The sequence below is a fragment of the Rattus norvegicus genome, chromosome 3, assembly GCF_036323735.1.
Source record: "Rattus norvegicus strain BN/NHsdMcwi chromosome 3, GRCr8, whole genome shotgun sequence".
Classification (NCBI taxonomy): domain Eukaryota; kingdom Metazoa; phylum Chordata; class Mammalia; order Rodentia; family Muridae; genus Rattus; species Rattus norvegicus.
The window spans coordinates 72,831,356-72,856,687 of record NC_086021.1 but is presented as its reverse complement, the minus strand read 5'-3'; the positions used below and the strand labels follow the sequence as shown (position 1 = coordinate 72,856,687).

The 25,332-nt window shown below is 38.6% G+C and overlaps 1 protein-coding gene across 8 annotated transcripts in view; it reads right to left on the bottom strand.

Moving 5' to 3' along the window:
• B3galt1 (Beta-1,3-galactosyltransferase 1) overlaps positions 1-25,332 on the bottom strand; it is a 573,038-nt gene that overhangs the window by 377,760 nt on the left and 169,946 nt on the right. For all 8 annotated transcript variants that reach the window (XM_017591942.3, XM_039105589.2, XM_017591945.3 and 5 more), the window contains one exon: positions 20,167-20,270. The gene's annotated coding sequence lies outside the window, so the exon portion shown is untranslated. The remainder of the gene's footprint in view (positions 1-20,166; positions 20,271-25,332) is intronic.

Here is a 25,332-nt window from a genome sequence, read left to right as displayed (position 1 = left end):
ATAGTCTACTTATACTCTAAGTGGTCCCCATTATCCTTATTGATAAGTATAGTCTTTATCCCTCCTGAAGAAAACATCTCTGTGCAATAGACAGCACTTTAGAAAACCACATCTCTAAATGCCAAATTATTGAGCCCAGTCACAAAAGACACAAAGGACGGTCTGCACCTAAAGTTCAAGGATCATTGCAGAATGGACAGAAAGATGGTAAGAGCCAGGTTATTGGTTTTTATGGTGATATTCCTTCCAGAAATGCCAGAAGGTACACTCACCAAATCTCACTAACATGGCTGCCAAAACATGAGTTGAATGGGGCCTCAGCAATAGACATGCCATGTGAAGAAGGAAAAGCTCAGAGACTTTGACACTATACAAAGAACTACAGGCAATTAAAGAATACTGAGAGTGGAAACAAGCCTTCCCTAGACAAGAGAATACCACTTGGGCATCCAATATCAAACAGCAAGCCTGAAAAACATGTATACAATATCATTACACAATCGAGAATGTTGGGTAGACATATATATATATATATTTCTGTTTATATATAAGTATAAATATATGGATATACTGGATAATGTGTATATGTTACATGTATGCATAAACATGCAACTACTAATAAAAAAAGGAGGCCATGAGTTTGACACAGAGAAAGAAGACATATATGTGTGTATATGTATATGTATATGTATATGTATATGTATATGTATATGTATATGTATATGTATATGTATATGTATATGTATATGTATATGTATATGTATATGTATATGTATATGTATATGTATATGTATATGAAGGGAGAAAAGAGAAGTGAGAAATGACGTAATTACACTATAATCTCCAAAAAACTAAAATAAATAACTAAAAAATATAACATATATTTTCATTCTTTATGTCTACTGTGTCTCCCTCCACTATAGTACAAGTTTCTACAAGGACAACTTTTAATTATTTGTTAATACATCAGATTGGGTTTTTTTTTTAATTTTAGAAAACTGCTCTGACTCTGTCTCTGTGTCTCTCTATATAAAATAATTTCTTCAAACATTCATTTCTTTTAATTTAAAGTTTATTACAAGTAATCTTAAATTTTGTTATGTTTTAAGTAGCAATTTGATATTATTTTGTGAGCAAAAGTTCCTGGAAATCAAACATGCTTACATTAAAAACACTACAAGGCTGGGTGATTAGAAAGCCATGATTACTGAGGCTTACAAGTTGCAGTTTTACAGCCAAATTCCTTGAAATATCTTAGCCATCTCAATAGCTATTCCTTGCCCACTTCTGCATCTGACTTAAAAAATTCTTGTGACCATCATCATCTGAAATATTATGGGATGTACTAACCTAACAGACCAATATATCCCACCAATCCAAAGGCTCAGAATTTCATCAGATAGCATCTGACATGTCTAGCAGAGCATCTCTGCGTGGCTATAAACTGTCTACCTGGTGTTTCCAGCAATGGATTAGAAAATGCCTTGCTTTGTGCCTTCCTTTTGTTCTGGTTGCTACAGTGGAACACTGTATTTTGGATAGGCTGATTTCCATGTTCCTGAGTCAAAGTTACTCATATTTAGCTCCAGAGCAAAATCTCTGATTCCTTTTTATGTGAGATCTAGGTTACACGTGGATAGTTTACAATTAATTGTATGATATAGCTCATTTTTACTTCCAAGCATTGATCCTTTTTGTATTGATTTGTAAGGGCTCTATGTGTAACAGTGTTATTAACTGTATCTGAAGCCACAGTTTTTCTCCAAAGATGCTGATCTTCCACCACCATCCCACCATCAATTACATGGTCCGCCTTTCACTTATTATACAAGAAGTCCCACAAAATCATGTTTCTTAGAATAAGCATTGCCAGTAAACCTGTAATACACATTCTGGCTAACCTATCTGGGAAAGAATGAATAGGCTAATTAATTTCCTATGCAAATACATCAGTGACAACATTCACAGATGCATTTAACTTTAATTTGTCTTTGAATTTATTTTGATGTATTTAAAAGTAATGGATTTATTTTAACGTAATTAGCACATGAAAAAGTAATGATAAATTCTAAATATTTTTTGTGATTTCTTTATATCAATTTAAAAATACATAATGCCATATGCTATCTCTCAAACATTCAATACTTTTGTGTTCATAATACACCATTTAATGCTGTTTTAGAAAGTATTTTGGTGCATGACATTCATTGCAAAATGGGGGACATGCTGAGACTTATAAAGGTAGTTATTCTGTAATGTATAAAGAACTGTGTGGCAGTGTTGTAAAATGTATCCAAAGCTGCAGGTTTCCTCCAAAGGTGCTGGTTTCCCACTATCCTCCATAATGAAGAGAAACTTATTCTCCAAGGATGAGAAAACACTAAGGAAGACCATGGGTAAAAAGGATACATTTTGATTGAATGTAATTTATAATTGTGGACTATGTGGTTCTGCCCATTTTACTCAAGCATTTGCATGCTAACCCCCCATGTGACCACACATTACATGGAATAGCCTTTGGTGTTATTAGTACATGAGTGTGGTGCTTTTAGAAATGTGACTAATATCGGAAACCTTGGAGAGATTTCCAGTGCTTTCTGTCAGAGAAGAATATAAGGATACTTCAGCAATCTGCAACCTGCAAATTGGCCTGATTTTTCCAGCTCCATGACTTCAGTCAAGTCCTCAAAACTATAAAAAATTTATTTCTGTTATCAATAATACATCCAGGGTATGGTAAATAGCTAGGGAAAAAAACCTATATTAAATAAACCTTATACTGTCCTGTCATTATTAAGACAATTATGGTTGCCTTATCATTAAAATAAACTAAATAATTAATTATAAATGACCTACCATTCACAATTACTATACATTACAACCAAGAGTACATAATTTATGAATATTAGAGTGCAGGCTTACCTGCTGCTCTTAGTTATACACATATACATGATTTAATAGTAATATAAGTTAATAAGCATTAATTAATTTGGAAAGTTTTTCTGAACAAATCTCTCTCTCCAATCATACTATTTTAAAATTCCATTCATACTTTAATCTACTTTTCTGGATTCACCATGATTTGGTTATAAGAAATTTTAGCTCTTCTACTCCACTGGCATTTCTGCTCTTAGGATAAAACTATACCCCTTTTAAGATACAGTATGTCAACTTTTTTTCACTGTCCCTCAGTCATCATGTCTCTTGATGTTTGCTGATTCTGCATTCACCTTTATATATACAATTTCAGTACAATAATGGGCACATAAGTCTTCCATGGTCTTATACTATCTAATTTTTCTAGACTGATCCTCTCATTTGCTTCAAAACACTGCCATTCAGATGAAAGGAGATGTTTTCAGTATTTACAATGCAACAAAAATCCGTGTATTGTTATAATTTGATTATGGAGGGCAATGGTCTCTACTATCTGACCCACTACTATACAAAACTCAAGGAACATCGATACATTTATCTATATTCTGTTATGTCATGTGATACTAGAATTGTGACTATTTTTTGTACAGTTTATTTCTGGCATGAGGAAGAAAGGTCAGATAAGTTTGATGGGTTTTCTGATAGAAGTGATAACACTTGCATGCTTAAATTAATAAGAATATATATATTGTATGTATCTTGTTCATGTTCAAATATATATAATGTATATATGGTGCATATCATCATAAATGTTTACATATTTCCTGGTCTCATAAAGTTTATTTCTTTCAAATTTTTTTATTCAGTAACTCAACTTTCCTATATAAAATGCTAATTCTTTTCCTTAAGAAAATATGGAATTTTAAACATAATTTTCTAGTGAACTCAGAATGCGATTTATACATTTTTCAGCGTATCAAACTGCCTTGTAAACGTAAATTTGGGTAGCTTTTCTTTTTTTTTTTTTATTAACTTGAGTATTTCTTATATACATTTCGAGTGTTATTCCCTTTCCCGGTATCTGGGCAAACATCCCCCTCCCCCCTCCCCTTCCTTATGGGTGTTCCCCTCCCAACCCTCCCCCCATTGCCGCCCTCCCCCCACCAGTCTAGTTCACTGAGGGTTCAGTCTTAGCAGGACCCAGGGCTTCCCCTTCCACTGGTGCTCTTACTAGGATATTCATTCATTTTGTGATGTTTCTCCATTCTTTTACATCATTAGACAAACATTAAATCTCTACATATTTTATAGCATAATATAACACTGATATTAATAGTAAAAAGCAGAAAATTGCTTTAAGCGTGATTGATGGTCACATGAAATGATAGTCTTCCTGTGAGTGTGTATATCAGGACAAGCCTATGAGGCATGTACATCAAGACAAGCCTATGAAGTGTGTACATCAGGATAAGCCTATGAAGCGTGTACATCAGGGCAAGCCTATGAAGGTTGTTCATGTCATCTAGGCAAGTTTCCTCATGGCCTGAACAACTCATAAACAATTTTATCAGCTTTGTACATTCTACTCTCTTGTCTTTCCATGGAGATTTGTTTATTATTCCATTTCCTACTTCATGGGAGCTTCCAGTCACATTTCTACAATCCAGCATTGCCAAATAATTTGTGTCAACAAGATCAACAGAAAAATTTTCAAGATGTCTCTCCGATAGAATTCCATAGACTGTGTTTATCATGGTAAAAACCAGCCAACAAACAAAAACTTCCATTGGCTTCACACATTTAGATAGACTTTCTTGATTTCTATACCTTTTTAAAAGAAAAGTTTTAATAATTTAATATATTCTCATGGCTCAAAGTTTAGAAGCTAGAGGGCCTAGAAAGTGAATTCTGCGAAAAATTTCCCTCTTACTGGTTGATTTCATCCTGTCTTCCCTTGCGAGCACACCAAGCCCAACCTTAGTCTTTCCAACCCATCCTTTACACATATACAAAAGCCTCTATACACTTTGTTTACCTGTCGAGGATAGCACACTCCACACACTTATCTGAACCTTGCTTTGTTCATTATATATGTATGTGTGTGTGTGTGTGTGTGTGTGTGTGATTATTTATAGATCTACATATTGACAAATACATGCGTATTTTCTCTTTCAGCCATATGAATTTAATTTCATATGCACAGTTTAACACCACTACACCCTCTATCGAAGAAACTAAATGAAGCCATTCCATACTGATAAGCTACTTTTCTTCTATATTTTTCTTTATTTTTATCTCTGGTTTGTGAAAAAAAGGCATTTTTAATATGCCAATTAATCTGAAACCTTGTTGTCCGATGACAAATAACCACAGTGAGAACAGACAAAGCCTGTACCTTTAAGATAGGTTATTCTGAGATCCTGAAACACAGCCAATGCTTACTTTCATGGTTGACATATTAGTGTATACAGTATCAAATCTTTGGCTACTTATAACCAATACTATGATGTATGCTGTAGGCCAGAATTGTTTCCTTTCCAATTCAATGTTCTGCACAGTCTTAAGATATGATTACCTCTAAATAAATAAAGCCAACTGTGCAATTGTAGACTCTAAATCTTTGGACTTGGCACGGAATTAAAAGAAACACTTCATTGTTATTCAAGTAGAGCTCTATATTCTGAGAGTGTTTTAACTTCTTCGCAATTGGTGGCACTTAATCTATTATAGAACTTTAGTTCTGTTATAGACCTCCACATCAACACAGGACTCCAGAATGTTCTTGGTGACGTTGTAGCAGTTGTGTTCCTTGGAAATTGTGAAATCTCTATTATATTTCAATAACCCAGCATCATGCAGGCATTCAACAGAGAGTGTGAAAAAATACAAAAATATAAAGACAAGGTAGAAAATTAATTTAAAGTGTAAAGTGGATACAAATACATAAGATGTGTGTGTCCCATATAAATGAATCTTACAAATATAACAAGAATATTTTGTATTTTTTAAGCCTATGTTCAATGTGGGTGAACAAGGTGAGTCTTACTCATGTAAGAGGCATCCAAGAACATGAAATGGCATTGGGGAACTTGCAAAATTATTTGGAAATATATCCATCCCATTTGTCCCCAAAGAATCCAGCATGGACTCATGATCCAGGATCTTGTTCCTGGACTTGCATAACTGAGGTCTTACTCATCAGCCTTCTACATGCTTCCTTCTTCAGAAACAGAGATACCATCCAAAAACTTGCAAATATCTGTCTTTAACTTGTGTAGCTTGCTGAATCAAAGTTGTTGAATCTGAACCAAGTTCACTACAATTTTCTTCAAGAATTAATGCATCTTCTGGGTTTGCGAAACAGAACAAACCACTCTGGTACTCACAGGAAATCTGAGGATCTACTTTTCACCAAAAAGGTTTCAGATTTCAACCAAATACCCACTCTCCCAAATAAGGACACTGATTAGTAAGTGAGCACACAGAGGTCAGGAAGGCTTACGGTACCAGTGCTGGTTATGTTTTAAACTTGATTACTGATATTTCACCAAGTAGCTATTGTCTTTCTGTTTCCACACTGCTTGTCAACCTGGAGCCTCTGCTTTCTATTCCCAAGGAGACTCAACTTTACATTGATGTGATTGAAGTTATTTGGTAGGGTTCCTCCTGGGCCCTTCCCTAAAACTGTGTACCCCTACAGAGGGATGGTGACATTTTCTGGAATGCTAAGGGTCTGATTGCCGAGCATGATCTCCATTCTCATGGTAGATAGAGCAAAGAGCACTTTCTTTAATCCTGAAAATTGGAAATCAGGAAGAAATAAAACTCTGGAATGAGCTGGAGAGTGAGGATTTCATGAAGACTGGACATGCTCTTATAGAAGAGAAAATGGCTGAGCATTTTGACGAAGGGAATTTGCTTAGATGCAAGGTAACACAGTTAAAATAATTCGCCAGTTTAGTCACAGTGCTGGAAATTAAGAGAGGGCTACTGAAATGGTGGACAGAGTTCTGTATCAAACATGTGTAGTGCTGAGTTATTATCGCTGACATAATTTATATAAAATTATGATATAATTACATAAAATACTCAGCTACTAGACACTTTAAAATGCCTAACACAGTAAAATATTTAACACAGCTCACTTTTGTAACCTGTTTTTTTAAGTGGCAAAGAGTTGGCGAAGCCTCATAAAGTTAATCTAGTAAAAGGGAAAGCAAGACTGGTCCACTGCAGGTGTCAATGTAAACCATACACACTTGAATGTTTCCTGATTGACTACCATACACATCCACCAGGCATAATCATTGCTTGTAATAGCTTTTACAATGTTAAGTAAGACCATGCCTGAGTAGGAAGGAGGACTATGAAGAGAACACCAGTGTAAAGTTATAGTGGAGAGTAATTGATAACCTTAATTCAACCTTGTCATGGTCTCCCTATGTCGCTCAACTTGCCCTCCTTTTCTCTGTCCCCTATTGTGGTGGCTTGAACAAGATTGGTTCCATAGATTCACCTGTTTAAGTGCTTGACCACAGGGAGTGGCACTATTATGAAGTGTGGCATTGTTGAAGGAAGTATGTCACTGAGGAGGTGATGTTTGAGGTCATATAAGCTCAAGTCTGACCACTGTGTGACTGACGACATACTCTCCTGTTGCCTGCAGATCAAGATGCAGAATTCTCAGCTCCATCAGTAGCAACATGTCTGCCTCACTTCGCCATGTTTCCTGTACATCATGATGATGATGGACTAAACCTCTGAATTTTAACCAGCTCCAGTTAAACGTTTTCCTTTATAAGAGTCGCTGTGGTCAGGCATGGTCACTTTCACAGCAATAGAACCCTAAGAAACTCAGCCTCTGAGTGATAGATTACAAGATACTGCCCTTCCCCCAGCACTTAGTCCTTAATGCTAGCACTAACAGTTAATAGAATATTTCTGTATGTTACAGAGAATTAGTCCTGTGCAACTGAATTCTTGGTCCTACAGAAGAAGCAGCCTAATGAATATATCCATAGGACATATTGCTTGGTTTTCTCAAGTTGGTTCTTTACTTGTCCTTCTCTGGAGGATTCTATACACTTTATGTCAAGGCATCCTATTCCTCTGTCTCAACTTATCTTTTTCTTTTCTTCGTAGTGTTTCTCATAATGGTACCCATGAAAACACTGACCAATTTTATTTTCTTAATCATAGGGGCTGTGTTAGCTTCTCAATTTGGTGAGAAAACAACCTAAGGTAAGGGAGATATTTTCGATACATTTTCAGAGATTTCAGGCCATGACTGTCTGCCTGGATGGCTTAAGGCCCAGGGCCAGGACAAACTACCAGGGTGAAAGATATGGCAGAGCCACAGCACTCAGGGAGTCAGGCAGGCAGACAGACGGGGAAGGACAAGCAACAAGTTAAACCTTCTTAAAGGCGAGTGGTCAGTGGGCTACTCCTCCAGCCTGGGCCCCTCTCCTAAAAGCTGATTTCAAACCAGTGGTGGCATCTCACAGACTGGGACATTTTCAACACACGAATATCTGAGGCCATTTTATGTTCAAGCCATACGAATATATATTCCCTTAGGAAACATTAGCCATTAGCACCAGGTATAGTGCCAAGCATGAAGGAGACTTTCAGTCAGTATGAGTTGAGTGAACAAATAAGCCATAAGGGCTTCTATCACACGCTTCTATTGTGAAGAGAAAATATTAGCCTGTAGTAATAACAGGAGCCTTCAGCTACGCTTGCTTCACTAGCATGTATAAAACTTTGAAGTGGCTCCTACTTTAAAGGTTTAGAATAGAAATGGCCCTCTAGAGTCTTGCTGTCGTAGCCACTCACTCACATACTTGTCTCAAACACAGCACTGCACTGAAAGCTCAATGCCAAGACATAAGTGGACACTTGAAGGGAAAGTCCAAGGCTCTTCATTACTGTAAGAGTGGCCCAGTGGTGGCTCAGCCCCATTGCATCCTTTCTTACCTGTGGGAGACAAATGAATTAGCATTTCTGTGATTTGTCTTCAGAAACCAAACCCGTCACCATCTAGATTTAATCAACTTGGATTCTTTATAAATGTTACAAGTAAAAGGCAGATTTAAACCTTTATACAAAGTTTTTGTAAATTTAATATTTAAGTTATTATTGTTGCCTTTAAATTTGAACAGTGGCAAGAAAACCAGAATGTACTTTAATAAGTGATTTTTTAAATTTATTTTTCTGTATGTGTGTATATCGGTGTACAACTTGTGTGCCTATGAAGGTGGGAGGAAGGCATCAGATCCCCCTGAGACTGCAGTGACAGACATTTCTGAGCACCAAGTGGGTGCTGTGGATTGAGGTTGGTTCCTTTGCTAGTGCTGCCAATTTTAACTGCTGAAGCATCTTTCCAGCCCAGAAAATCTTTAAAACAAAACAAAACAAAACAAAGGAAAGCAAAACAAAACAAAACCATATTTAAGTGGAAAAACTTAGTAACTTGGTAATTAAAAATTAGACACTAGGGAAAAAAAGACAAATTTGGAGCCAATGATACAAAAAAATTAAAAACACACACACACACACACACAAACACACAAACACACACACATTCAATAGTCAACTCAAAAACATTTGCACTTACTTCTTATACAGCTAAAATATAGTCATTTACTTGATATTTGAACTTTAATAAAATGTCCCTGGTGTTGATTGCACCATTGTACCCTTAAATATCAATTTTAAAAGTGTTATTATTTCCTTAGGATTTTCACAGCAATGCAAGAATATAACCTATTCGAATGAATGGTACCACTTCTCACACAGCATAGCTGAATTGCTATCAGTACAGAACTATATAGCCCTAAGAGTTCCAACTCATTAAGTATCCCATAATCAATTACCTTGTGTGGATCAACTTCCTCCCATTCATCATTTTTCAGAAGGGTTTTGCCATTTGTTCATACAGTTGGTTGGAGTCAGCAAGTGAACAAGAATCTAACATCATTAATTAAAAGGATCATCAATCACATTCATCTTATTTATGTGTTAACAACGTATTAGAGAATTACTGCTGCTTGTTAACATACACATAGTGGGGGTTCGCATAAGAATGGCCCACAGGCTCATGTGTTTGAATGACCAGTCACCAGGAACTACAACACTTTAAGAGAATTAGAAGGATTAGGATTAGCAGATGTGAGGAGGAAGTGGGTCATTGGGGGTAGGTTCTGAGGTGTCAAAGCCCATATCAGCACATTTACTGAAGATGATTTCTTTTTTCCACCGTATGGTTTTGGCTTCTTTGTCAAAGATCAAGTGTCCAGAGGTGTGTGGGTTTATTTCTGGGTCTTCAATTCTTTTCCACTGATTACCTTGTCTGACTCTGTACCAATACCACGTGGTTTATATCACTTTTGCTCTGTAGGACCACTTAAGTCAGGGATGGTAATTCCCCCAGAAGTTGTTTCCTGTTGAGAATTGTTTTTGCTCTCTTGGGTTTTTGTTTTTCGAATGCACATTGATCCATATTCATCACCTTGTATAAAGCTCAAGTCCAAGTGGATCAAGGACCTCAACATAAAGCCATATAGACTGAATCTAATAGAAGAGAAAGTGAGAAATAGCACGGAACACTTCCACCCCGGGGAATTTCCTGAACAGAACACCCACGGTCCAGGCTCTGAGACCAACGATTGACGAATGGGACCAACCTCATGAAACCTTACAGCTTCTGTAAGGCAAGGACACTGTCAGTAGGACCAAACGGCAACCTACAGACTGGAAAAAGATCTTCACTAACCCTACATCCAATAGCACTAATATCCAAAATACATGAAGAACTCAAGAAGTTAGACTCCCCAAAAACCACCAACCAACCAACCAACCAACCAACCAAACAAACAAACAAACAAACAAACAAACCAAAATAACCCTCTCAGAGGCAAAGGGGAGGGAGAATATGGTCGAGACCTCTTGGAGGGTGAACCCGGAGGAGGGGGGCAACATTTGGAATATATATATGTAAAACAATTTTTTAAAAGCCCATACCAAGTCCAGCCTCTGTCTCTCTGTCTCTCTGAATGTCTGTCTGTCACCTGTCGGTCTGTCTGTCTGTCTCTGCCTATGCATCAGGATGTAGCTGTCAGCAAACTTCTCCAGCACACAACATTACCTGCCATGATGACAATGGACGAAACCTCTGAAACTGTGAGCTAGTCCCAATTAAATACTTTTGTTTATAAGAAGAGCCCTGGTCGTGGTGTCTCCTCAACAGTGACTAAGATATATGCCCATGGGAAAACATTCCTTCCTTAATAATAAGCACACTTGGAGCAATTGTCCTCAAAATGCCATTGAATCTGAGAGCTTAACAGGGTGCAGAAACTCTGAGATGCAGGTACATAACAAGAAAATCCAGATGTCCACAGAGAATCTTCCAGAAGTCTGCCAACGTTGGTCCCACAAGCTCCACAGTTCGGAGTAATATTCAAAGCAGGAGAGGCTGTTCCAAAAGTCATTTCAATGACACTCAGGGATGTTTCCCTAATTTGTTGTCATTTAAAGTATGGAAACTAAATTGTCCATACTGAACTTACATCCTTTGCACAAAGTCAACATGTAATTCCTAGTCGTGATTCAACTAGCATTTTAACAACTTCTGAAGAATTATTCCTGCCTCTAATGGCTTGGTAAACTAACCCATCAAGCTTCCAATTCCTTAAATTAAGATTGACAGAGTCTGAGGACACCTTTGCCAAACTGCTTCTTGTACCTGGAGAGCCCTTACAGGCTTTTAGAGGAACTATTAAATTGTTCCTGTGAGGCCATTGTGAGATTAAGTGGATGTTTTTCTCAGAAAACTTCAGATGCAAAGAGGTTTAAATGATGTTTCCAAAGCAACGAAAGGCATTTTTCTATCTCGTGGGCTTTCATATTCATAACCAAAGAGAGGCATGTGCACTGACACCCAGCCCCAGGAGTTGCTCACATGATTGGGGGGGGGGAGAGAGAGAGAGAGAGAGAGAGAGAGAGAGAGAGAGAGCAATCAGGTTAATTTCACTGTCCTGTCTGAGGCTCACAATCCAACCATGTTCTCCCCTGATTCACTTAGCTCCTCCCAAAGTCTCCTGTCCTTGTTCTTTGCTGGGAAAAGGAAAACATAATTTATTGCAGACTTTGCTATAAGGATCGCAGATGTCAGATAAGTGTTGTTTTCTCTCCTGTTCTGCTTGTACAACGCATATGCTTTCAGTCACTTGTCAGATTGAAGGATAGAGAAAAAGAATCCATGAACATACCCAGGTTTATGAAAATTAAGAATTCTGGTTTTTGATGCCATTACGGTGGCTAATGGGGGAAAAATGCTTTTTAAAATCCTTTATTCTGGGGCTGGGGACTTAGCTCAGTGGTAGAGCGCTTACCTAGGAAGCGCAAGGCTCTGGGTTCGGTCCCCAGCTCCGAAAAAAAGAACCAAAAAAAAAAAAAATCCTTTATTCTGAGTAACCACGGCTAATGTGACCAAGTTCAGTGATTCGACTCTGTCCTTCTTATTACAATTTTCTTCTTTTACTATAGATTTATTTTTACTGTTAAATCCTCAAGTCCCCTATATAAATACCCTAGATTACCGTCTTTCCATCCCAACTGGCATTTTCCACTTTATACAAACGAGGCCAATAGCACACCTTATAAAGGGTCATTTCTGGAAGAATGCCTTCATGGAAAACTGGGTATACTAACTGCACAATAGAAAATCATCTTTCCCCCTCCCCACTTGAAGCACAAGAATCAAAAGGCTAATCATTAAAGCAACACAGAACTTTTGCAGTTGGAACTCTGCATTTGCTAACAAACTTAGGCAAATTAATTGTGGGGTTGTAAAAGAATAATGCAGGTTAATTAAAGCCAACGAGAATCCCATCGTGTTGTAGTTATGAAGACCACACAGTTCCTTTAATGTGAAATAGATACAAAAATAAAGACCAAAGTGCACCTACAAGGAAAAACACTATAAAAATCTCCAGGTCTTACATTACAGACTTTCCTAGGCTGTTTTATAATTATTTTAAATGGAGATATCGCCTCCCTGTCCTGTTTAAATTGTAAATGCTCTTCAGAGAAGTGGCATGCAATTTTGTATTCATAAGGAGTTATAGAGTTATAAAAGACTGATTGTATGTCCTTTTTGAGCATGAATTATAGCAGAGACAGGATGATGAAGAAGAGGAAAGAGAAGAAGCATTTCGCTGACCTTGAATGGGAATTTGATTTTGTTCGGAATGCCCCTTACGACTAATCCTGAAATCCCAAATACCTCCTGCCACCTGCCACATTAACTGTGACACACTTTGTCAATTTGTTTCCAAGAAAAATAAGCTCATTCTTTTTTATATTAAGACATGTTCCCATTTTTAATATATCTAATCTTTCACTTCTTTCAAAGCGCCTCTTTCCTGGGAGGCTTGCTACACAGCATAGAAAGATATATTTTAAAAACTAAAATCTATGCCGTAGAGAGAACAGGAACCAAAGCTGACTTGTATTGACTTCATAAATCCCTGACTTCAAAACACCTCTTAATTAACATTCTAACTGAAATGTATTCAATCATCAGGACTTATCGCTTTATGGTATTCTTACAAACTTAAAAAGTATACAATTAGCACAATAAATGTGTGCTTTTGGGTGTGTTTGCAAGTGTGTGCAAGTGTGTGTGTGTGTGTGTGTGTTTAAGCTCTGACACTGTGTTTGCCCATGAAAGCATGTCTTGAGGCCATTGAATCTTTTCCTCAATTAGTTTTCCGCCTTTCCTTTTTCTTCCTTGAGGCTCAATGATGCTACGACCACCTTTTTATGCAGGTTTGGCGGATCCGTACTCAGGTAATAATGATTACACAGCAAGCACTTTACCTACGCACCACCCAACAGCCCGCTCTACTCTTCCTACTATATCATATATTTTGTTAGGCTTTAGAAGAAAAGGAAACTCAGCAAGTGTTATAAATAAGCTTTATGCATTAATACACAAATTTTAGCGGTGACCCAAAGAACGCCATGCTTTGGTATGTGAAGGCTCTGTAAATAGAGCAACATTGAGGACATCAGTGCTGTGTGCCCTGTGGTGACGTCAGAGCAGACAGAAAGGAGCAGGCAGGGACACATGAACATATAGGCACCTTCGCAGCCTAACACTTGTCATGTCAATCTGTCAAACTTATCAACACATTTTGAGCAAAGGCAGACTTGTAAATAGTATTAAAATATCTATAATGTATAGTTGAAAACAAATATACTCCTTGCCCAAGATGTTACTAATTCTTCACAGATCAGACTTTTTGGGGCGTCTCTACAGGAAGCAAGATTAGTTTCAAAGCTTGTTCTCTCGGCCAACAAAATCTGCTCCCACGTCCCGGTGCCCAGGACTCCTGTGCCTGCTCCATGGCTTCTTGTTTCTGTTTTTTCAGGCTTCCCATTTTTCTGCTCCCACCTAGGAGCACTGGCTATGGAGGCCCTTTTTTTTTCTCAGCCAAGCCCTCCTGCCAGCTTCAAGGGGAAGCTTGAACCTTGTCCTTAGCTCCCCAGTGCACCTGGCCTGCTCTGACAGACTTAAGGCTAGGCAAGGCCCAAGGGCTACAGCTTAACTCTCTCTTAGTTCACCTCTTTTCTCCTTTACAGAAAGAATTACTCTGACTTGAAGCAAGAATTCAAAAGGGGAACATTCTCGCAGCTGACAAAGCCCCCACTTTAGTATTTGGGAATTAGTAGAATTGCCTTGAGTTAGAATTTAAATTTGATGGAGCCATTCTTGGAACTTCCTCTGCCGGCTCCCACATGAGAATCTTTTATTCCTTTACTTGCTTATTTTATGTATGTTTGTATGTATGTATGTATGTATGTATGTATGTATGTATGTATGTATGTATGTATTATTTACTTTTGACATGGGTTTCACACACTGTAGCACACACTGGCCTGGAACTCACTATAGAGCTACTATTTAGTCTCCCCTGGTTTTGAGCCTACCTGTTACCTCAGCCTTCCACATGGTAGAAGCTGCCAGGTCCAGCATAGCTGCTTAAGGAGTGGCGTGACATAGTTCCTGACCAGGGACCACTGTCCAGCCTTTGGTACCTTATGTGAGCTGATGACTACTGTTGTTTGAAACTGATCTGCTGTGTTATCTACGTGCTTTATTTTCAACCTCTTTCTGGGGGTATACTTCCCCACTACTCGGAGCAGATCACATCACAATAAATGAAACGGACGTGGTTCTCGGGAATGAAGAATGGAGGTGGTCATGAGGTTGTGGAGGACGAGGAACAGGTCTCCTGCTTGGCTTTTAGGGTCATGGGAAAGGATCTAGACAACATAACCACAGAGGCTATTAAAGCCTACATGGCCCTTTGTATAGACGGCTCATTGAGAGACTTGGTTAAACTTGGAATTTTATGAGGAGACACATGGACCCTCCAGGTCAATGACTTGTTATATTAATTAGCCAGAGTGAACTTGGAGCCATCAAGAATAGAGAGATAAAGTGTTCCTGAGAAGTAAAGGTATGGACAGGAAAAGAAGGAGGAATCTATAGAAAACAACCACGTGATAGATGGGTCTACTTCATAGCGGGAAGGCTGGTATATGATCCAGGTACAAATAGCATTAGAAAGAGAGAACACGAGACTGCGGAATCACTAGGATAAGGGAGCATAGATTAGAGGATGAACAGATGATGTACAAGCATATAAAACGCTAGTACTTCGTTCTAGCTACTTGAAGATTGAAGATAATAATGCCTAGAGAGATATTAGCGAGAGCTAGCTGCTTTACTTGCATACATTTTAAAACTTTGTAAGAAATTTAACTCTAATAGTCTATCACCTTTCTGTTCTTACATGAAAATAGTTATTAAACACTGCTGTCTGATGGACCAGGAAACCGCTGGAGCTGTGCCCAGCAAGCCGTGAAGAACAGGCTGTGAAAAAACTGTGGAAAAGTGCTTTTGCTTTGTGTTCAGTTTTTGTTTTCAGGAAGCAGGGGTTGAGACTAATGATCTGGGATCCTTAAAATTTATATAATTTGAAGAGTTTCTAAAAAAAATGATTAACAATGGTCAAAGCCTTGATGGTGTGACTTTAGTAAATAAAGACTGGGTCCAGGCTCTCTGGTCAGAATGAAGAATGAGAAGAAGGAAGCGTGATGAGACTCCTCCGGCAAAGAGAGAGCATTTGAACTGACAGCTGGCACCCACGACTGACTCCAAGTCCTCAGTGAACCAGCACTGCTCTCAGGACCCCCTCTGGCTGAGGCTGGACTTGGGCAAAAGGCTGCTGTGCTTTGTTTTGCTTTGTTTTTCCATTACCTTCGCCTAGAGTGCACTTCCAATGAGCAATAGCTCAAATGTCGCTTTGTTTAAGGATCCGCTCAGGCTTCTCAGTGAAAACTCAAATACTGCCATACTCAACATCTTAGCCTATTACTCATTTCGCCTATATTTCCCTAACTCTCTTCAAATTTGTAATTTTTGCACTTAGCACTCGGGTTTCAACACCTCACATACATTTCAAATGTTTCCTAGACATTATTTAGTTTGCTTGTTGACTGTAGATGAGTAGATGGCTTTAATCAACAGCCTACATCTGTTTCTGCAGGTTCTAGGACTAGGAAGGCTGAAATCAGAGGGACGGTGTTTCTGGTGCTGCTGGGAACTCTATTTTGGGTGATAAATGAACCTCCTGTTCCAAAAAGAAGGACTTAACTCTCTCAACATTTACTCCTGTGACTACCTGAAGTTTCTAACTCCTAACTGAGTAGACCGAAGTCAGGATATCAATGCGTGAACTCTAAAGAAGACCCAATATCTTTGTTGACAAAAGCCTGTTAGAAGATGTCGCATATTGTCATCACTAACATCTAAAGGCCTAGGGCAGGACTGAGCATCTAGTGGGTGATCAGTAAATACAACCCAGTCAAGCCTAATCTCTCTCTATACCTACCACCTCCTTGTCCTTTTCACCATGATAGTGCAGTTCAGGTTTGTTCTCATTTAGTTAGCTAATTAGCATGCTAATTGCATTTCCTGTTCATTCTCTTTAATCCTTTTCCTTTACTGTTGGCTGATTTTCTTCCTTAAAGCTGGAAGACTGTGCCAGGCTCTTTGCATCATGGGAACCAATCAAATCCAGAGTCCCCTCTTCACATGGCAGTGGACTCGGACAAGCTGCTGTACATTTCTAACATTTAGGAAATGTTTTGTGACACCTAGTTAGAGGTTCTATGTGTGATGATGGGTTGTCACTGGACAAGATAGATGAGAAGGATGAAAGCACAAAGGAACAAACAATGAAACGGGGGCCACAGAAGAGACCAAGCTACTCAGGGATGATGCTTATCACTAAGGTGCCTCTTACCTCTGCCCTCCCCTGATGTATTGGGGAATGAACTTATCTATATTTACAGGTATGATCTCAAGCCCCTCTGTGATTGACTGTATGCAGATGTGCAACAATATTTTCTTGGAATCATAAGTAACAGTGTTTTGTCTTTCCCTGACTGCTCTGTTTTTTCTTTGCTTAGCAACCCTGACCTCCTCATTATGGGAAACGGTGATTTGGAGACCTCATGCTTCTGCCATCCTTCAACTCTTAGAGGTATCTCTGGTCGGAGGTTGTACCCCATTTATGTTCCTCAATAGAAAAACAGGGGGCATGTGTGGGTATTCAGTGTCTGTGTTTAAAAGTCTCCTTTTCTCAATAACCTAGTGCAAAGGTGTCCAAATTAAAATAACTGAGTCATAGAAATGGATGTAAATTAATTTCATACCATCATAAAAATATAAATACCATAGCTGACTCATTCAAAGTTTGGGGTTACCTAGGGCAAACACAAGTAAGTCTAGTTGAATGTCTCCCATATGAGTAGTAACTATACCCAGGGCCACTTATCTTCCAAATCAGACAACTGGGTGTATTCTAGGTGGCGAGGCATTGCATGAAATGCTGTTCATGGCACAGGCCTAGATGAGCAGCATCAAACATGATCTATTTTAATGTAGATCCACAGAGGATGCATAGTTTGGTTATGAACAAAAACGTTTTGAGGTTCTGTGCATATTTTAATTATGATAATTATTAAAAGAGTCTTTGCCAACTGTGGCAATGAATGATGGGTCACACTGTTGTAACAAACACACGTACCTCACAAAATAGAATTACAACAACTGGCAAGGCCCAGGGAAAAAGTTCAAATTCTTAATCAATGTTATTACCTAATAAATACTCAACAAGATGCTACCAGCTAGGTGTCCAGTTTCCTAGGAAATGAAAATTAAAGGGTAACTAAGTCTATTCAAACACAGACAATGGAAAAGCACGCTGTCTCCAGTACATTGGTGACAAATAATGTATTGTCAACAGGGAAGGACTGCAAGGATCAGGACCAGCAGGAACTTGCTCACAGGCTGGTAGGAGTGTAAAATGTGACAACTGCATTGAAATGTAGTTTGGCAATTTCCTTTAAAAAATCATATTTTATTAATAGACTGTTCAGTCATCATATTCCTTGGGTACACATATGAGTGAGTTGAAAACTGGTTGCTTACAAGTCTGAAAACAGATGCTTTCAGCGTTTTCGTAAGCAGCTCTTAAAGCTACAGTTAATTTGAGCAGGTGAATGGATAAACTGTGATATGTAAAGAAATCTTCTATGATCTCACACACACACACACACACACACACACACACACACACACACACATTCACACACATGCATGCCCACACATACCCTTGCCAAATGGGAGAAGTCAACATGAAAAGCCTACATGTTAGGTATGACGCAGGTTACGTCACATTCTGGAAGAGGAAAAAATATGAATCTCAGAAAATATTGCCAGAATATCAGCAAAGAAAGAGAGGGATGAATAAGGGGAACAGAAAGCTTTAGGGCGGTGCATACATACAGTAGTGATGCAAATATGTCATTTTATAGCTTTTCCAAAACTACAGAAAAGACCTACTAGCAGGGAATCAGTTTATAATGGTGGACGTAGGAGTATATTAACATGGAGCCATCAATTATAACAAATCATTACACAAGTACAGGATTCTGTAACAGTGGAAACTGCACGTGTAGCGAAGGATTGCCCACAGAAATTCTCTGTATTTTCCAAAATGAACTTTTCTGTAACCATGAACCTGTCTGAAATGAAAGATAGCCTGTGTAAAGAAAGAAACAAAACAAAGAAAAAGAAAAAAATCTGGAAAAACAAACCAAGATAAGAGTATTGCTAAGATAACACAACTTCTAACTTGTGATGAAGACCTCTTCTGCCATATTTCATGGTAATACCATGGGGCGTGTCAGGTGACAGCTCCTATTACTTAAGTGGAAGTTAGGAAAGCAGCAGAAACAGGGTACAGGTCCCCTGAGTCTCAAGCTTTGTATACTAATGAATTCAGTCAGGGTTTGCATTGTGCCCCATGGTCATCGAAACCATTAGCTTTTGCTGAATGGCTACATAGATAACAGGTTCAAGACTCATCTACAGTCGCTTAAACGTGGAAAAGAGTCTGACAAAAATACAACTGTCATGGACAACGATGTCTTCATCACCTTTAGGACAGACTTTGCTGTGCTACTTCAGAGCCAGAGGAGGAGAGATCTTGTACGTACTAAGCCATGTCTGTGATGCCTCCGAGGGAGCATGTGCTGGAGATGAAGGGGGGAATACTATGCTCAAATTTCTTGGGACAAGCTCAATATTAGGGGCAATGTTTAGATACAACTAACTACCGAAAATTGAAACTCCAAAGTATTTTTGTTTAATCAATTCCTCTAAGTCAGGAGTCCTATGAAAGGATAAAGAGAGCAGGGAAACATGGGAAATACTCAAAAAGCACAATGTCCACTGCTCCTCAACAGAACTCGCCACTTCTGTCGTATACCAGTGCACTAAGGTTGAACAGTGTCAGCCCTGGAGTTTCTCGCTGGTGCCAGTTGACTGCTCTTATGAGCAGCCTTCTGGGTGTCACATGGGAAAAATGTCACAGTCCTTCCTACTGTTGACTTAAGTCTGAAGTGGTCAGCTCACTGCATTTCATGGATGCTGGCTTTACCGAGTCTCCCGGATTCAAATGTGAAGACAGTATCTGCTGAGTACTGACTCCCGACCTACTTCGCAGTAAACATGATAATCACGAAAGCGAACATGTTACAAGCCAACCCCGATCATCTTCATGTTTCCCGTGTTGTCATCCTTCTTTATACAAGTTTCAGTAACTCCCGAACAACATAAAAGCAAAGATAGGAGTCGGCGGTTACCTATGATGAAATCTCTTGCATTCTTCCGACAGTAGGGTCTCTTTTCTCACATAAACCTTTCTCCACTCCTGGACTCAGCAATCCTTGACGTGGTTCTAACAGATCTAAGGGGAAGAAAAAACACATAAGAAACATGAATATTGTGCTGTATGTGGTTCAGATTCTCTTTCTGACACTGAATAAATTTCCCACATATCTTGCATCAAGCTGTCATACAAAAATTTACATCTGGAGAACACTTAAAAAGGTCTTTTCTGCCGGGCTGTGATAGTTTATGCCTTTAATCCCAGGAGAGGCAGAGTCATCTCTGAATTCGAGGACAGCCTGTTCTACATTGTGATTTTCAGGACAGCCAGGGTACGGAGAGAAACTCTGTCTTGAGGAACAAAACAAGAACAACAAAAGTAAGTCCTTTTCTTTCTTTATCTCATTTATGACCCAAGGATCTTAACCACCCCTAGGAAATGTTTCACTCACTACATGCATTTACTACTATATGCATTTAAATTTAAAATCAACATGCCGTTTTACTCATCTGTGAGGTATACCAACACGGTGGGGTACCTAAAATCTATTTCTTCTTTCTGACCTAACATCTCTGGAATCCTAAGCACCCCACCAATCCTGCAGCAGTGCTGACCTGAGTGGCTGGAGCACTGTTCCTCCAGCAGCATGCTATGTAAGACACTCTTCCATATCAACGCGAATTCCATGTGTTCATTTTTGGAATAACAACAACAACAGCAACAACAAAAAGTGGTCTTTGGCCATGACGTACAGACTGCTCTAATTCAACTCGATAATTCAAAATGGATAAATCCGTTTCCCCACAAGCTATTCTTGGAAAGCCTCTTAAGCCGCCTGCAAACAGACAACACTGCTCTGTGACGTTCCTTAGGAATTCTAGCCAAACCCACCCTTCACAGCCTTAAATATTTATGTCACAGAAAATATGTTTTAAGAAAGATTTGCAGTGGAGCATCTAATTTTGTAGCTCCAAAATCTTACAACCTGTTATGCTTACATAACCGTTCACGGCGTTACGTGGATGCAAAGGAACGCCAAAGGTGCAGCTGGGCAGACACTTGGAGATATAAAGATGCCCAGGCTGTTTCCAGATCTAAAACCGTACCTCCTCATCTGCGTGGTTTATCAAATGATCTCTTTGCGAAGGCTTGTAGTACACAGGTATGAATTTTGTGGCTTTTCCAAATGCTTCTTCTAAGAATATATGAGACTCTTAACAAGCGAACAGAGATTCAGAAAAGACATAACTGACAATCCTCTAAAGGTAAGTTTACAGAATATCAGTACCTGTGATGGTACAAGTTTTCATTACATTACTGTCCCTGTTATTTTTAATGTGGGTAATATCTTGTTCCAAAATAATGAAATCCATCATCTATAATGTAAACAAATCTAGGAACTTTTCATTGAATACAATAAGCCAGGTCCATACTATTGAAAATCACATTCTCTTTGGTTACATTCTATGAACTTTTAGACAAGGTAAAGTTGGCTCTACTACTATGCAAATATATGTCTACATGTGATTAACAGAGGTGCATCATAAGGGAACTTTTAGTAACAATAGACAAATGCTGTATGTTGATCAGGATACTGATTACATAGACACAGTCAACAAGCAAAATTCATTGAATTTTGTCTTTAAGATATGTGTATCATGTTGTAATTAAGGTATACCTTGATTAAAAACCAAAAGTCTCATTCATATTCTTTTTCTTTTTTCTTTTTTTTTTTTTTTTTGGAGCTGGGGACCGAACCCAGGGCCTTGCGCTTGCTAGGCAAGCGCTCTACCACTGAGCTAAATCCCCAGCCCCATATTCTTAATTATTAAAAAGACTGTGAGTCAGGGCTTATGTAAGAAAGAATATTTACTCTCTTCCTGGCCAGTAAAATGAAGTCTTCATCCCTTCCACATAAGGGACGTTTATGAAAGACACCTATAATGCACAGTGTGACACAGTGTGCTCCAAGAACAGAGAAATAGAATTCTCTACAAAGCTTAGCTTCTTATGGAAAATAGACAATTGAAATAATAAGCAAAAAGGAAAGGAAAGAATGGAAGAACTATGACAGTTATTGAGATAAGATCTACATGAAAATGAAGACGGCAGTAAACCAGAGCAACCCACTTTCTCCCAACCCAGGAGATAACCTGAGAAGACACTTGTCAGTAGGTGCTGATGGACTACTCAGACGAATGCAGACCACGTTCCTACTGAACGAAGTCAGCACATTCGCAAATTTAAAGACTAAAAACAGCAATTATTTTTAAACCCCATGTTGGCTCAGTCATTGAAGACCATTTTTGCTCTTTTTGGTGTTACTTTCTTAAACAGAATTTATATCTTTTATAACCACAGGCAGTTTATATACAGCTGTCAGGAGGCCAAAATGGTGTTAAGTGACTTTGTACCCTGTGAGCAAAGGCCAGCCGGGAAGACAGGTGCTGGTAATGTGGCTGCCAGTACTGGATAGGCAGGCACTCTTACCAAACGGCGCCATGTACATATTTTACGAGTCCAAGCTGGGATGGACAGCATCTGACACATGAAATATATTGAAAAGGAGACTAATAGTCTAATAATAAATATTATTTCAGTCTAATAATTAAATAATAAGAATGACAAATAGGCTAGTCTTACATCAAACTCAGGTAAATACGATCCATTCCTCCATAACACTTTGAAATAGAACCCCATTGTGAACAAAGCCATTTTTAAAGCAAATGAAAATTTTCCATAGCCAGCTAGGATTACAAATGCTCTCAGGCCCTTTTGGGGTTTGAACCAATTTACTTGAAATTCTTGCTAAGGGGGAGGGGCCATTATAAGATTAAAGAGACGAAAGAATATAATTATGGTAAAATTAAGTATGAACCGTGTAATTAAATTATTAAATTCCCAATTCTGGGGAAGTATCCGTACACTTTAATATCAAAAGGAAAAAGAACAAACATAATACCTGAAAGATAAGTGAGGAAAGAATAAACTAATAAAAAAAAGTGTAGTTTAAAAATTATCTTTTGGTAAGAAGTCTATCACTGAATAATAAGCTTTCTAAATGGATTCTACTAACAACCTTACCATTGCCTTCTCTCTGGTCTCTGGTTTTCCAAACTCTGGTCACAAAATGTAGGCTGTGTCTAACATTATTTTGGCTGGATAGCCATTTGAAATGGCAGGAGAGATGGCTGAGTTTAAGAGCATTTATTGCTTTGGAAGAGGACCCCAGTTCCAGTCCCAGAACCACATCATGGCTCACCAAGCCTGTAACTATCTGTTGCTCCGTTTTTGTAGACAGCACCACCCCAGTGTAAGCATACATATGAGCTCTTGTTTAAAACAGGTATGCACACAAACACATTGATAAGAATAATTAAATTAATTAATTAAAATAGCCACTTGAATCCAAACTGCCTGAGATTCTAGACCACTCGCAATTTTAACAGTCGATGCATAACCAGAGAAAATTGGCTCAAAAAGGTCAAAAGATAATTTATACTCTCTTACTTGTTTGTGACAGGCTGAAAAAAAAATCCCATAGAGGTTTCACATATTTAATATTTAAGGTAAGTATGCAATTTGGAAAACATTATTCAGAACAATTCTACTGTAGAATCAGATGCTGCCAGGCAAGGCTGTAGCTACAGAACATAGAGGAATTTGAGACAGGTGAGTCAAGAGTTCAAGGTAAGCCTCAGCTAAAAAGTATGTTCAAGGCCAGAGTGGGATGCAGGAGTCGCTGTCTCAAATCAAAACATATTTTGTGCACAATGAAATATGTAATGATTAGAAGAGAGATATTTAATCATTTAATGATTAACAGAATGCCTTTCTAGTATTTTCACATATATTTGTTTTCTACAAATTTCTATATTTCTTAAGTGGCAGTCTTTAATATTCACGATAATTAGCCTGTGTCTTTAAACTGCAACTTTCAACAGTTAAAGTAGTAATTGTATTCACAAATTACCTCTTATTTGTAAGCCTTGCCTCCAACTTATGTTTTTGGAAATTAAAATATATTTTTTAATTTTATTTCTTTTTTTTACATTTTATTTCCCTTTTGGTTTACCCTCTGACTGTTCCACATCCCATACCTCCTCCCTGACCCTGTCTCCATGAGGATGTCCCTACCTCTTCATCCCCCCACCCCTCCAGACCTCTAAACTCCCTGGAGCCTTCAGTCTCTTGAGGGCTAGGGGCTGAAAGAACTGCAGGGGAGGAAATGGAGAGGAGCCTGAGGAAAGGGAGGTCCAGAGACAGGCCCAATGTGGGATCCAGCTCAAGGGAAAGCTCCAAGGTGACACCATTACTGATGCTATGGGGTGCTCACAAAAAGGGACCTATCATGACTGCCCTCCGAAAGACCCAATGAGCAGCTGAGTCAGATGCAGATATGGGCACCCAACCAATGAACAGAAGCTGCTGACCCCTGTGACTGAATTAGGGAAAAGGTGGAGGAAGCTGAGGAGGAAGGCAACCCTGTAGGAGGACCAGCAGTCTCAACTAACCTGGACCCCTGATGTCTCTCAGACACTGGACCACCAAGCAGGTAGCATATACCAGCTGATATGAGGCCCCAACACATATACAGCAGAGGACTGCTGGGTCTGGGTTCAGTAAGAGAAGATGCAATTTCTATCTCTCATAATCCTTGATTTCTAACAATAAGTTATTTGTGTTTCAAGGTCATTCTTTGATACTTATTTTTTTTCATGAATATGGCCATTTGGAAATACTTTAAAGAAATTACTGTGTTGAGATTATAAAATGTAAGCAATCATGCAGACACAGATACTTAAGGCTTCTCGATCTCAAGCCATACAATACATAATTACCGTAGAGAAAATTTTTAAGGTTTCTTATGATTTTCAAATGGTCACTTACTCCTTCTCTGGTAAGTCTCGGAGACATCACATCATGACATTCAGTCTTTAGAACTAATCTCTAATAATACAAGCCTTTCCCATGTGCCCTTTGAGCAGATTTTGAGCAGGTCAAATGAGATGAACTCATTAAATATTAAAATCTGCACAAAACAACTTGAACATTTTGAAAACAGAAACAAAAATGTTTGGAATTAGAGATGGAGGGCTGGCCTTAGTTTTTCCAGAGCTCCAGGATTTAGAGATGATAT